This window comes from Myotis daubentonii, chromosome 2 (assembly GCF_963259705.1).
Source record: "Myotis daubentonii chromosome 2, mMyoDau2.1, whole genome shotgun sequence".
NCBI classification, from domain to species: Eukaryota; Metazoa; Chordata; class Mammalia; order Chiroptera; family Vespertilionidae; genus Myotis; species Myotis daubentonii.
In genome coordinates, this window is record NC_081841.1 from 19,595,399 (window position 1) to 19,610,672 (window position 15,274).

Consider the following 15,274-nt stretch of genomic DNA (forward strand, 5'->3'; position numbering starts at 1 on the left):
AGCATTCCCACTCAAATCAGGAAATTTCCTCGTTTATTTCTGGCTTTGCCTCATGGGTGACTCCAACTGTCCCAATTGGCTGTTTTAAGAAACAGACTTTGAACCCATCCCATCATTTTGTTTTTAAACCAATTTCCCTTTTAAAAACATTTGTAGCCCGGTTGGTGGAGCTCAGTGGTTGAGCATCACAACCTATGAACCAGGAGGTCAGGGTTCAATTCTGGTCAGGGCACATGCCTGGGTGGCGGGCTCAATCCCCAGTAGGAGGCATGCAGGAGACAGACAATCAATGATTCTCTCTCATCACTGATGTTTCTATCCCTCTCCCTCTCCCTTCCTCTCTGAAATCAATAAAAACATGTTTAGAAATATATTAAAAAAATAAAAAGATCTGTATATGGGTTTAGCTGTGCTCCAGGTACATCCAATACTAAAGAATGAAGGTGGGCTCTTGAGAGAAAGGACATACCCTCCCCCTTCCTCCCCCCCCCCCCCACAACCCCCAACACGGTGTGTGTACACAGGACAGAGAAACAAGATGATAAAAGTCAGAAGTGGCCTAGCCTGGGCCCAGGGAGGGGCCCAGCGCCTGAGCCCATTTCACAGGATGAAGACATGAATTATGTATGAGAAAGACTTCCCATGGGACAGGGACAGGCTGGGGACCGCACTGACACTACTCCACAGTTCCTAGTGTGGCACCTAGCATCCAGCAGGGCTCTGAGTGTCCCCTTTAAAAGCAAACACCTTTGGCCCTGGCCGGTGTGGCTACGTAGTTAGAGGGTCTCAGGTTCAAGAAGAATCATCAATGACTCTTCTATTGTGTTGAAACCCAAGGGTCTCAGGTTCAATTCCCGGTCAAGGGCACATACCTGAGTTGCAGGTTCAATTCCTGGCCCTGGTCAGGATGAATGTGGCAGGCAACCAATCAATGTGTCTCACATCAAAGTCTCTATCTATCTATCTATCTATCTATCTATCTATCTATCTATCTATCATCTCTCCCCCTCTCCCCCTCCCTTGCACTCTCTCTAAAAACCAATGGAAAAATATCCTCGGGTGAGAATGAACAAAAATAAATAAATAAAAATGAATAAAAACAAACACCTCTGGGGAAGCCCTGTTTCAGGTTCTAAGAAAGAAAGACCTGGGATTTCATGGAGGATCTACACACACACACACACACACACACACACACACACACACTGTTGTGCATTCAGTAAAATGCACTTAAAATCTTGCTAACTGTCCTGAAATTTGAGCTCCATAGGAGCTGCTTCCTAATTTCCAGTGGGTATTCCCCCATCTCCTACTCCCCTGATCCTTACATTTCATAGGCCTTTGAATGGAAAACCTTTTACCTACTTTTTTTTTTTTTTTACTATTCATATTAATAAAATGTGGTCCTGTGCCCAAGGGAAGGGGGTCAGAACACAGACACCCTCATCTTGTCCAGAGCTTTACAAGAGTTAGGCGATCTCGGGCAGGGACGCCAGTTTCTCTCCGCCTCAACTTCTTTCTCTGTAAAGCAGGGAGATGGCCAACCCTCCCCCTCCATACCTAAGTCTTACCAAGCTAAAAGCCTTTTTATGATTAAAAGTATTTTGAAAGTAAAAATCTAAGTTATCTTCTGACCTATTATCTTGTGCAAATGATCTCTAAAACAGGAAGGGGGAAGTGCCTCCAACTTCAATAAAGCCTTAACAGATACATGTTTAAAATCTGATTCGTCTTCACATCAGAAAATGGTTATTTGCTTAGGGACTTTGTGAGGATAATTCTACGAAAATTGAAAATAGAGGAAATCTGCCCTACCACTGCCACTAGGATGAAATCACCGTCTCTAGTGATGAACGTGAACGCTGTTCTCTGCTGAAAAACAAGTTGGTGAAAGCCGAAAGGGTATGCCCCATGCGGCAAGGACACTTTTGCATGATACGAAATGATGGTGGTTTTTCCACATCCAGGAACGGAGCCGTTTCCTGCCAGAGCATCCTCCAGACTCTCCTATTGTGCTGGAACTGTAAAATCGTTCTAAATCAGGACTTCCGCCCATTATGCTTCAGCGCGTCTTTCTGGGAAGGGGAGATCCAAGGCAAAAGGTAGGAATTCCTGCAGCACCACCCAATGGAAACATTAGAAGAAGAAAAAAAAAAAAAAAAAGAAAAGAAAAAGGCCAGATAAAATATGTTTAAGAGAAGGAAAGAAAACCCAGGTCCTACCTCTTCTCATTAAACATCTGGACACGGCTCTTTGTCCATCAAAGCAACCCGCAACATGTCTGCTTCACAATGGCACTCTCCTCCCTCGGGCCGTTCCTTCCTCGCCACCCGCACAGACCTCAGCCATCACTCCCACACGGGTGCACACACCCGGGGCTGACACCACGGTCGGGCAGGAATAAGTCCCAGGTAGGTCGGGTGTGGGCCGGACACCATCCCTTCCTCTCAGAAGGATCCGCAAGGGACCCTGGGGGCCGGGACGTGTGCAGCGCTGTGCTGTGTTCGCATCCCCCTCCTGCTGCAGCGCCAAGCATTTCCGGACAGAAAGGTGACATCTGTGCACCCTCCCCTTTCCCTGGCCCGCTGCACCTGGCCTGGCCCCCCACCAACATCTGCACTTTCCTCCCCTCATGGCCCATATCTCCGGTCTCCCGCCCCAAACCCCCTCCAGGGTGAGCCCTGTTGCTGCTCCCTTGTCCTACCAAAGCCACCCCCCAGGCCCCACAGCGCCTCCAGAGGTCCATGCAGTTGTTCTCTTCTTCATTTACTGCCATCAGATCATGTCTCATCCCCAGCGCCTGCTTCTCAGGCATGCCTGGCACATCAAGCTACTAAACGGGAACCCCTGACCCTCTGCCTCCAGCTTTCCCTCCCAGAAAGGCCCGGCGGGCGCCTGCCGAGGGTGAGGAGCCATGGTCTTCCCAGAGGGACTGTGAACTCTCCGGTCTTCTCTGCTGAACTTAAAATGATAAAGTACCATTCCTTCCATCATTTCTGGATGGTTAAGTCATGAAAGGAAACTGTCCCCAACATCAGCATTCCTGGGAAAGTTATCTTTCCCTCTTCCCTGGAGTAAATCCACTGAAACTATTTTAGATGTGTTTGATGGGTTGTTTTTTTATTTTATTATTGATTTGAGAGAGAGAGAGGAAGGGAGAGGGATAGAGAGATAGAAGCATCAATGAGAGAGAAGCATAGAGTGGTTGCCTCCTGCACGCCCTTTACTGGGGACTGAGCCTGCAACCGGGACATGTGGCCTGGCCAGGAATCGAAGTGGTGACCTCTTGGTTCATGGGCCAACTCTCAACCACTGCGCCACACTGGCTGGATTTAGATGTCTTTTTAAAATAGTATATACCAGAGAGCTGATCTGGACATTGTTTAGACATATATGATGTCTTAAAATTTTACAATATAGCATATTTGAACTGCTAATTTACAAATGGCTAATAGTATTTAAACCTCCCCCCTTTTTTTCCCCTGAAATTTAACATGTGCCATAATGTGCTGGTTTGGGCAATGTCAAGACTGAGCTAGATAATACTGACATCGGGTAATCTTTGGGTCCTACTCTATACACGACCCTTGCAAAAGCGGTATGGATTTCTGGTCTGTGACATCTCCTTTAGAGATTTTACAGAAGCAGAAAGAGCTACCTTGCAGGTGTGGTCACCTAAGCAAGACCTGGGCACTTCCAGGTGTCTAGATTCCACGGTCACATTAGCCTCACTGCTTTTCTTTGGTGTTCTTCTCAGCAAAACTCCTGTACAGTTTAGGACATGGAAATTCTGGGCATAAACATGTATATATAAATCTGGCATGATAATATATGCACTTTGGAGGGATCTATAAAAAGACAGTGACTCTGCAGTCTTCAAAACATCATCACCTGCTCATGTGGTGGACATCTGTGGGTGTTTCAGCTGCATTGAGTCCTGAAGGTAGGAACTACCCCTCTTACTGCTTTTACTCTCTCCATATGCATATATTTCTCTTACATCTCTGTACATGGATATCAAGTCTAGATGCATAGGACAATGCCAAATGCAGAGTTTCTTCTAAATTAAAACAACTTCTATTAAAGTCCTCTTTGACAGGACACAAAAATATAAGGGCACTAAGGGGAAATGACAAGCAAAAGCCATCTCACTTTTCAACTGCATGTCTCTTTAACATCAAGCCTGATGTACAAGCAAACTCCACCCCCTGGAACACAGGAAAAAATATCTTGATGTCCCTGTTGAGTTCAGTTACTCCTAAAAAAAAAAAAACATCGGTGGCAAAGAGAGACAGTGTGTGATTCCAAAATGAAATGACCTTCTCCCAATGCCTTATCCTTAAAACCTAATTTTTAAAAACTGACCCCCAAACTGCAATGAATAAATGAAGAAAATAACAAAACTGCCCATCAAGCGGAAGACCGATGACCCGTCCATGCGTGTCACACAGAGAATGGCTGTTGGTGGCATTCACATCAAACATCAGATTCATAGTCCAGAGTGTGCTCATGGCCCTGAATTCCCAGGCAGGAACCTGCCAACCACTCACCTGGCCTGGTCCTTTTAGAAATGTCACGTACAACTTGTCCCCCTACCTACTCTTCCAATAACTGTACCATGTAATTGTATTCGCGGGACAAGACAACAGCCAGCTCCTGCTATAAATGGTCCTTTCCCCCGCCCCCCCCCCCCCACCTTTCTATATTTTCATCATTTTGGTGCATGGATGACCTTCTACGTCAAGTTTCTATTTTCCTACAAACAAATTAGTTCTTAATATTTAGGTTTAAAAAAAATAAAGCAAAGGATGTGGCGAAGCCTGGAGGAGTGTTCCGTTCTTGTGGTTCAGCTCTGATTTGAATCAAAACAGGGCCATCCTCACATCTGAGCGCGGCGGCTCAGAGCTTTGGAGAGGCCCAGGCCACGCGGGTCACTCTGTGTGGCTCGAGGCATCTTCTAACAGCACCCGCTTTTGTCATGGAAGTGATTCCCTTTCAGGAGTTATTAATACTCTTCAAAATTACTCAACTTATCCACGTGTCGTACACGCAGAACAGAGAATAGGGCTAAAACATCTACACAAGTGAATTAGGCACAAAGAACTCTGAGTGGCTGACTGAGCACTGCTTCCGTTTTTTGTCTCAACTATCAAAGATGAAGCCAGCCCATCACAAGCACCGCTGCCCTCTGCTACACTCTGAGCGCTGACGCTGATGACATAGCTCTGCCTGGCGTTTAATCAGTTCCAATCCTGACCCAGAATGGTACTTGGAGAATTTGTTCTAAAAGGCTTTAAAGAAAGAAAAAGAAAAAAAGCAGAGCCCTCGCGGGTGGCTCAGCTGGTTGGAGCATCGTCCTGGATACCAAAAGGTTGCGGGTTCAATTCCCGGTCAGGTCACATACATAGGTGACAGGTCAGGATGCCTACAGGAGGCAACCGATCAATGTCTGTCTGTCTGTCTGTCTGTCTGTCTCTCTCTCTCCCACTTCCTCTCTCTCTAAAATCAATAAAATCAATAAGAAAACATATCCTTAGGAGAGGGAAAAAAAGCAATGCTCTCCCATCTAACAGCCTCTGGTCTACATGCTCACCGTCTGGTGCTTGGAAAACAGGTGAGGACCTTAGCAGACATCACTTCCCTACCTACACTCACGAACTCTAGATTCCAGAGAGTTCCCATTGCAAGGCCATACAAGATGGAAGGGCCGCCTCTCCGGGTGGTCTTCCAAATAACACTGCAGGGTCCCTGTCCCTTCTTCTAAGTTCTTAATAGGCCTTGCTGACATGATCAGGAATCCCAGCTTTCTCTTCTCCTGAAAATTATGGAAATACACCCACCCAAGTTCTCTCCTGAGCTCTTACAGTGAAGCAATGATTCGTTGGGGCAATGTTTAACAAACATTCCTTTATGCTGCTATCCCCTGCACAGAGCTAGGGCTCGAACCCTACAAGAGGGGCTCTGCATAGAGGAGTAACAACCGAGGTCACACTGTCCCACTCTCAGACATCCCTCCCCTCCCTCCCTCCCTCCCCTCTTTCTTTCTTTTCTTCCTTCCTTCCTTCCTCCCTTCTTTCTTTCCTTCCTTTCTCTCTCTCTCTCTCTCTCTCTCTCTCTCTCTCTCTCTCTCTCTCTCTCTCTCTCTCTCTCTCTGCCAATGCTTCTCTCTTTCATTTTCAAATGAACAACAAAAATGAGGGCTCATATATTAGGCTCTAAGGACAGACCTTCCAAACTCCAATAAGGAGACACTTGAGAAGTAAGATTTCCAGTTCACCGAGTATTCACCAGAGGAGTGTTCTTCTTCACTATCAGTGCTGGGAACTGCTCTAACATCTACAGCCCTTCTCTTGCCTAATGAGCATGCGATCCCTTCTGGGCCTGGTGTTGTCATTCTGAGGACGGTGAGAACTTAGAGGTAGACAGTGTGCGGGAACCCCTGCAGTCACTCCCGGGATCAATTCCAGGGCTTGTTTTGTTGCTGCTGCTGTTGTTGTTCTTGTTTTAATCTCTCTCTGCTGACAATTAAGTGCAGGGAGAAAACGCTCCTTAGTCACACATTCTGGTAAACCAAGCTTTGATGATCAACCAACGGCTCCTTGGCAAAACCCAGTGAAATGAACAGGTCCTGCCCCCCTTCCCCAAAAACAATTTAGGTCGTCACTCATCTTTTCATCATCTCCCAGACAGAATTTTTTTTAAATTTTAAAACTCAATCAGAAATGTCATTCATAAGTTACTAAAAGTTACAGACAGAAAGACAAAAGCTACCCACACAGGTGTTAGTATAAACGAAGAAGAACTTACAGCGGTGGACACTGGGTGGGGCAAAAGCACGTTTATAGTTGTGAGTGCTCAACACACTTTACCCTTGCGTGATTATCTACGAATTACTGTATTATTTCCCATACAAACAACTGTCAACCTACTTTTGCCCTGCCCTGTATTATGGAATTCAGCCCAAGGGAACGATGAAGACTTGATCAATTAAAGTCTTGATAAAGGTTTAATGATGGTTGCTACAGAATGATTCATTTTACTACGGAAAGAACTTCTTTCACGCTATACTTTCCTATGAATTATTTAACTGTGAACCAACCATTCTTTGTGGAATACTGATATCAACAACAGGGCTAAGGTTTTTTAACAAACTAACCTGACTTCTGTACATCTACTGTTCTTGAAAGTCTGGACAAAACCTCTAGAAAAACGGGATATTCTCTACAGAGGATCTTTTTGGTTGTCTTTATGAGTTAACCAAAAGATACGCCTGTTATTAATCCAACTAATTTACTGTCTAGGAAAAAGCTGGATTTATGCATGTTGACAAAGTGCTTTGTCAAGTTCAATGGCAAAGTGGGGACCGGGGCGGGGGACGGGGGGGGGGGGAGAGGAATGGGCTATTCTGGCAAGTTGTTTCCCCTTCAGATTGTTTTTAATTCAATGAGTGCCAGGTTTTGGACAAAGTGCTGGGATAAATACAAGAATGAGAAAAACAGATGCAGGCCCAGAGGGAGCTTACAGACTGATGTGCGTGACAGATATGAAACGCATCATGACACCTACGTGCACAGGTATCCCTCCCTGTCTGAATTGAATGGATTCAAGAGTTTGGACAGTGACTTTGGATAATGAGGGATATGGCACTTGGTTCCTGAGTTGGAGATAAGGAGCATTCATGAATAATGAGGGACACCAGCCCTATTTCCAGAATCCCTATCTGAACCTGTTCAATACCTGTGTTTGGGAAGTAAGAATTTGGAGAGGGAGAATTTGGGTCATGAAGACACGTATGACTAGACCTGTGGTGAGGGCTTGGAAGACCAGGGACAGATGACCGGGGGAGATCTAGTCTGGGGGACCAGCAAAGGCTTCCTCCAGGAAGAGATGGGTGAGCTGATGACAACAAATTGGCTGGACAAAGCAAAGTGAGAAAAATTGATGGGGGTGGGGGGCACGGAAGGGAATTCCTAGGACAGAGAACAGCACTGGGAAAGGCCCAGTGGGCAGAAGCTACATTACGTACTAGCGGAACTGAGGAAGGGCTAGTGCGGCTGGCCCCAATCACAGCTGGGAGCTCACACTAAGGACTTAGGTCTTCATCCTCGCTGAAGCCACGGGAGGCTTTAAGTGGAGGAGAGCCAAGGTCAGGTCTGTGTTTAAAGGGCTGCTCTAGTCTGTGGGTGGAGAAGGGAATGGGAGGGGGTGAGAGGGAAGGGGGGGGGGGGCCATCAGACACTGCCGTCCAGGATGGAGATAGTTTCAAAGACTCTGGGAAGGAAGGAGTAGGGACTTCACCTGGTGATGAAAACCTTCCCTGGGCCTACTCAGCACCCAACCCAGAGTCAGTACCTGGTGTCCCCACAGAATTAGGCAACTGTGGTGCTTGTCACAACCCTCAAGAAAAGGAGGAGAGGTAAGAACAGCAGCTGACACTGACCCTCACACAGGTGATCCCTGTTCAATAAGGGGCCAAAATGGGATTGAAGGGGAACGTTTTGGGGAACCCCTTGTCCCACCCCAAAACAGCAGTTTAAATTGCTGTATATGTCTAAAAGTCAGCTGTTTGGGGATGACAGCAAAATTCACATTACACTTTCACAACTCTCAGAAGAATTCAAGTTCTTTACTCCAAAAAGGTAGTACAATCAGACTTTGCCTTGAAAGCCTCTCTGACTCACTTCACCCCCCAGCCAGGGAAACTGAGGTTGAGGAAGATGAAGTGATATCCTCTCAACCCAAGTGGTTTGGAGGCAATCTACTTTTCCCTGCAGCATGTATACAGGGTGTCCCCCCCAAAAAAATGTATACACACGTTAACAGCTGGTAGCTCAACTGATGTTTCTTTCTTTTCAGATTTAACCCTTTGGAGTTAATAATGGATTAAAAATGTGTGTACATTTTTTTTTAGGACACCCTGTATTACTTTTGGCTAACTTAAGTGATGAAAAAATGTACAAGGGACACTTTCTCTTCTCATATAATAAGGAAATTCACACCATCTCATGATTTATTTTTAACCATACAGATGAAATAAAAATACTGCATCATTTTATCAAGATGTTCTGGGGTTCAATAACCTACATGGTAGAATCATGAAATTGCCATAATATAATTTAAAAAAAAAACAAAAAACAGCCAGGAATGTTTTGGAGTAACGGAAATATTCTCAGTTTGGAGGGAGGGGGTAGGGATGACACAAGTGTATACATTAACGTTTAAAATCCGTGTTTTCATGTGTGCAAATTATGCCTCACATTTTTTTTATTTACCTCAACTTTTTTTTAAAAGGGGCACGAAGGGTCTCAGATTCCTTATTCTGCTGCTTGCAACAGAAGACCCCTAACACTAGTGATGGGGTAGGCCTGAGGCATACTTATCTGATACTTTCTCTAGAGGTCTAAGAGGCAGCATCAGATAAGTGTGCATCATACCCCACCACTCCCATGTTTGTGCATGGAAAATTAGGTTCTGCTAGATATAGTAGCTCTAAGAATACTTAAGACAATGTGTGTGCATTAGAACTTTTTAGAGCATGTGTGTAATAAATAAAATTCATTTTGTCCAATTCAAATTGGAATACATTAGCATAGCCAAAACCTTAATGTCTTTAAAAATATACAAATAAATCTCACTGCCACATTAAAAATAATCCCATTCAATTCTTACAATAATTCCATAATTACTTTCCAGAAAATGGAATTAAAAACACATAAAGTAGTCAGTGAGCTAACCTCTCCTGGCAGTTCAGACCAAATTCCAATTTATCGAAATGACCAATTCAAAGTTTATTTTTAAACTGCTGACATGTATATAAGTTTCCAGTAATGGATAAAAGGCCATTTTTATTTTGGTGCAGATAGGAGTCATGCGGAGTCAAATATCTGCATGGAATCGTGACTTAAAAGACAAGATAATCTACCATTTTTGAAGGCCTTTAGGGTTTGTTAACAGAAGGTTACCCACACACAGGCTGACAACTCAATTTACTAGGGCTGCATGCAAGGTGGCAAAAAAACAGCGTTTTCATGGTCTCCCTGCCGTGGTTTCAACCCAAAAGCTGGATGAGCTCAATTCAAACTGGCCATGGGCAATAGCAAACCTTGAGCTGAAAACCCACTTAAAATACCAACTTCAAAGTTTGAAAACTCTACTGATATCAAATGAAACAGTGCTAAATAAAGAGTTGTCAATGTGTGCAAGAGGCACCTCCTCCCCCCTCCTATAGTTAGGTAAATTCAAGGTGTATTTTTGGTTTAACCTAGTTTCTTTTTTTCATCACTGAACGTTCTATTTTGATGTGTAGTGTCCTGGACTTCCTGTTACTACATCTTGATATTCTCCTGCAAATCATGACTCATTCTTAAATCATAGAGAAACTCAGCAAAATCCCAAATTTCACACCACATATGAATTCAGTCTTTCAAGAGGACAGCATTCTTAGAACATTACTCGGAGTCACAAAGACAAAAACACTGAACATGTCCATGTCGAAATTATGTCAATCTACTGTTGAATCAACACATTTATTAGATCAATAAATACAAGCTCTATGTGTGGTCACTTTGGTCTTCATACTAGTTATTAAAATGCTGCATGATACGTAAAGTGAAAATGAGTTACAAAACAGAAAGCATAGTGTGACTGCAATTAAAAAGGTTACACCTGTGCATGTGCGTGTATATCTGTGTATGTACACACACGCACATGCATTTATAAAACCAGAAAAATATACACCAAACGTTAACAGTGGGGTTATGGGAGATGTTTATATTGTTCTTAGTGACTCTCTAAATCTCCCTATGATAATTCACATTCATATTTTTATAACAGAAAAAACAACAACTCACCTTTCAAAATTGTGTTATGCTAGTGTGGTCTCAAGTGTATTATAATTCAAACTATGAAGGCAAAGAGGAATTATGGATAACTAGGGCATTAAAAAAACAACAACAACAACAACTCTTGCCTGAAACATACAGAAAAATCAGACAGGAGTGGGGGCCTTCATTCAAAAGACCTGGGCCACTCACGTGCATGTGTAGGTGCAGGCCCTTAAGAAGGGGCAGAAGCCAGCTGCCTGCAGCCAGGGAACAACCAGAACCGACAGAGAACAGATTTCTTTTAAAGTTTAATGGGGAACCCCAGGCCTGAGAAACATGGAGATGGCCAGGTCACTCTCTAGGGCTGCAAAGGAGCAAAGCTATTTTAAGTGTTTGGGTTTATCAATAGGGAATGCTCTGCAACCATATTGGTTTTTGAAGCAGATAGGTCTATAAATATAATTGGGTAGCAGTGAACATACAAAACTCAGTATCTGACAGCTAGGAAAGGAGTTTTTTAAATTTATATGCACTGCCTGGAAGTCCTTTAAAACCAATTTCAGGAAAAGATCCAAGTTCCAAAAACTTATTACAAATATAAATTCCGATATATGACCTCAGAGTTACATTTACTGTATACTAGCACTTTTGAATTATTAAATTTTTTAAAGAAGAAAGAGAGGAGGTCTTTAGTAAATGTTTAAGAAACTTTAAAATTCAAATGGGGCTAGAAAAAAAAGTATATCACTGCTCTCCCCTATCTGGGCTATTGCCATTCTGGTCCAAAAGCATTAGCACCGAGGAGTGAGGTTCAGAGACGGTCTAACAGGTACACCCCACAATGTCTTCCCTTACATGCCGCGCTATTGCATATTACTGACCAACAAGAGGGAGAAAAAATCCGTGCATGTGTGTTATATATGAGGCAGAAAGGGGCAACTGATGAGTTTTAAATGTCCTCTTCACTGAATGAATGCACATAAAAGAGTTATCATCATCACCGTCACTAATGGGAAACAAGAGTTGTTCAATCTGGAAACTACTGACAATTGGGGCTGGAAAATTCTTTTTTGGGGGGTGGGGTGGTGTCCTGTATGTTGTTGGCTGTGTAGCAGCATCCCTGACCTCTACCTACTAGATGCCCATAGCACCCCCGGATGGTTATGACAACCAAGATGTCTCCAGATACTGTCATATGCCCCCCTGAGAGGCAAAATAACTCCCAGGTGAGAACTAGCCACATAATAACTTATTGGAATGAAGACTTCTAATTACCTCCTTTTAATTTCGAAGGAAATGGAGTCTTGAGAGAATATTTACAACCTCCGTCCTGAAGAAATGCTCATGCAGAATGCTGTTAGCTTCGCAAAGCTTCTTTTCTTATCTATTTATTGTAAGTCCTGTTGTCCCACTCGCGGTGCTCAATGCAACAATTTAGTGAGCACCTACCCTGTGCCAGGCACAGTGTTAGGGACATCCCGTACTCGTGTTCACTGACTCAACCTGGTCCGGCTGGTTAGGCTGTTTTTAGGACATGCCTTGCTACCATAAAAAAAAAAAAAAAAAAAGCCAACATCTTAGAAACAAATCCTCAAGACAGCAGAACATCCTTGTCAATAAAGGAGCCCTACAGTTCCAATAGGGTTCCTTCAAATTCTTTACCCTTTTTAGTAACTCTACACATCCCCATCATATAAAGGGTTGTGTTTTTTTTTTTTAAAAAAAAAAAAGGGGGAGGGGGGAGGCCAGAAGGCCCTTGCTATATTTGGCATAGTAATACCATCAGGGGTTTTTGCAGGCAGGATCATTACTGGAAACTCTAAAAACACTTATGGACCATCTTCTTAACTGTCTGACCCATGTGCCCTCCTAACACAATTTGTATTTTATAATGCCCATAAATTGAAACTCATAACTGACCTTTCCCAAATAAATGTGTCACACACAGAGAGAGAGAAAGGCAGACAGATCAGAGGGTATTGTGTCTGGCAACAAGGCAATGAGGCTCAGAAACCGATTTGAGCTCATTAATAGATGCCTGGAACATGCTTGGTTTCCCATCGCTTCCGCGTCCTCCCCCGCCCTCCCCCCCCCCGCCCCCCCAACAAAGACTGAAGCTCGGCCGCGAGAGGATGGGTGTGTAGAGCTGCTTAGGCAATAGAAACTTCACACACACAACTGGGAAAGAAAAACCTGTAAGTCCGAAATCCAAAGTGACTTCAAAGTTTTCAAAGACACGACCCTGCAAAGGTTCGGCTGGCGGCTGCACCTCGAGGTAAATAAAGCCGTAGCTTGTCTCCCCTCTCCAGCGCAGGGCTCGCCCGCCCGACGGTGGCTGCACAAAACCCCTCCTGTGCGGAGCAGCGGAAACTCCTAATGAGATTAGTTGGTGTGTGTGCAGACATTACTTAGCAATGACTAAAGGGGCTCTCTCTTCCTGCAGCAGCCAGTGGAAAATTCAGGGAACTTTTTCCCCCTGCAGCAGCAGAATCCCTTTAACCCTCTCCCCAGCCAACTCCAAAAACAACTCGGCCTCCCCCTCACCCCCCTCCCGCCTGGGGTGCTGGGGGTGGGGGAGAGTTAAAGACCGGCCAGGGGCTTCCAAACGCGGGGGGCTGGGAGGGGGCCGGCGGGGAAGGGGCGGGGGACCCCTCCAACACTACAAAGGAAACTGTAAAAGGCACAAATACATAAACCTGAGAAGGAGCAAACCACAGTTTCTTTGTGAGCTCCTCTAGTGAGTCATTTTCAAGATGCTGTCTGCTGCCAGTTTCAAAGCGGAAGCGCATGGCAATTAGTCTTGCAGTTTCCAGACAAGCCAGAAACTCTCCCGACACTCGTTTTATTTTTTTTTTTCCGAAAAAGCCCCTTTTGCAGTTTCTGAAATAACATTTCTTGCTCCCACCCCCACCCGCTGCCTAACTGCAGCTGGTCCTCAGGATGATTCAGGTCAGAAAACATTAAAACCAAGACCGCTTATTTTTCTCTTGCAAATTTTTTCATTTCCCCCTCCCCAAAAAGTGCAGTAGCATTACAGGCCAACACTCCGTTGGAAGCCGAAGAGCCCCTTCCTCGGGAGCTGGAGGTGCCTAGACCAGCTACTGTCCCGTCCTCCACAACAGTGTCCATTAAGGCTCCGCCGGCTTTTAAAGGTCCGGCTGGGCGTGCGCCCGGGGCGGTGACCCGACGGGGGGTCACCTGCCGAGCGCGAGGACACGGCCTCCAGCCCTGCGCCTTCGCGCCGCACACCCTCCGCCGGCCCTCTCCACTCCCGTCTCCCTTCCAGAATCCGAGCATCAGTGCCACTGCCTCCCCGAGGGGCGCCCCAGCTGCCAGGTCAGCGGTGGTCCAGCCTCCGGGCACGCAGCCTGCTCCAGTCACCGTTCCTCCTAAGGTCCCCCAGCCTCACCGTCCCCTACACCCCGAGCGCGCCCCTCCTCCGGGCTCTCAGCGCAGCCTCAGGGCCCGGGTACCGCCAGGGCAGGGTCGCGGCAGCCCCCGGCCCCGCGCGCGGACCGGCGCGGAGCTCCCGCTGGGTGGGCGGCGGCGCGGGCACCCGAGCATCCCGGCTGCGCCCCCTCCCCGCGGCCTCCCCCCCAACCCCGGCCCGCAGCTCATCCCGCGGCGCCCACCGCCCAACCCCCACCAAGCCGAAGAAAAGAAAAGGGGGGAAAAAAACCGCCCCCCACGAAACTTTGCAACTGTCCCAGCAACAGGCAGAAGCCCTGCTACCTACCCAGATGTGGGGGAGCTTTCGAGATCCTTCTTCGGGGGAATTTCTAGGAGGAACCGGGCGAAAGCCCCCGACTTTCCATGCTGACAGGCGTCTGCAGACGGTCTGTTGCTCTTGTAATGAGATCCTGATTTTTCCCCCCCTTTTTTTTTTCTTTCTCTCGCTCCTCTTTTTTTTTCCCCTCTGGTGTGTGTGAGAGCAGGAAGTTGGAGCAGTCAGGCCGAGCCGGCTCACTTCCTTTACTGCATTATTCCCCAGGCGGTGTGCAGTCTGTGTAAACAGGCTTTTCCGCCCCGCGCCGCGCGCCCCGGCCGCGGCTGTGCGCCGGGGCTGGCCGCCCAGGCCCGCGCATACTCCGCCGCCTCGGCCCCGCGCACTCGCCCGCACCGCGCCGCGCGCCCCCGCCCGCCGCGCGCCCCGCTTCCTGCTCGGCCACCCCAGGGGAGGAGCCACCAGACCCTACGATTCTCCCAGCGGCCGCAGCCCCTCCCCACGGGGGGCGGGGGTGCAACTCGGCCAGAAACCCAGGGAAGCCGCCCCCGACGCGCTCGGGCGATGACCCTCGCTGGAGGCGGAACCGGGGATCCCTCTTCTCCCCCAGGAGTCCCTGCGCTGGGGACTGCGCTGGGCACTGGAGTGGGGTCGAGCCTGCCCAGTTGGCCTAAGTGGGGAGGCCCGACGTGGGGAGGCCGCTGAACTTGCTGTTTTCTGTCCGCCG

At 46.7% G+C, this 15,274-nt stretch overlaps 1 protein-coding gene across 3 annotated transcripts in view; it reads right to left on the reverse strand.

Moving 5' to 3' along the window:
- ELK3 (ETS transcription factor ELK3) overlaps positions 1–14,962 on the reverse strand; it is a 65,001-nt gene extending 50,039 nt beyond the window's left edge. For 2 of the 3 annotated variants that reach the window (XM_059681929.1, XM_059681928.1), the window contains exon 1: positions 14,560–14,962. The gene's annotated coding sequence lies outside the window, so the exon portion shown is untranslated. The remainder of the gene's footprint in view (positions 1–14,559) is intronic. The other variant, XM_059681927.1, reaches the window with a different exon arrangement.
- Positions 14,963–15,274: the final 312 nt, after the last annotated feature.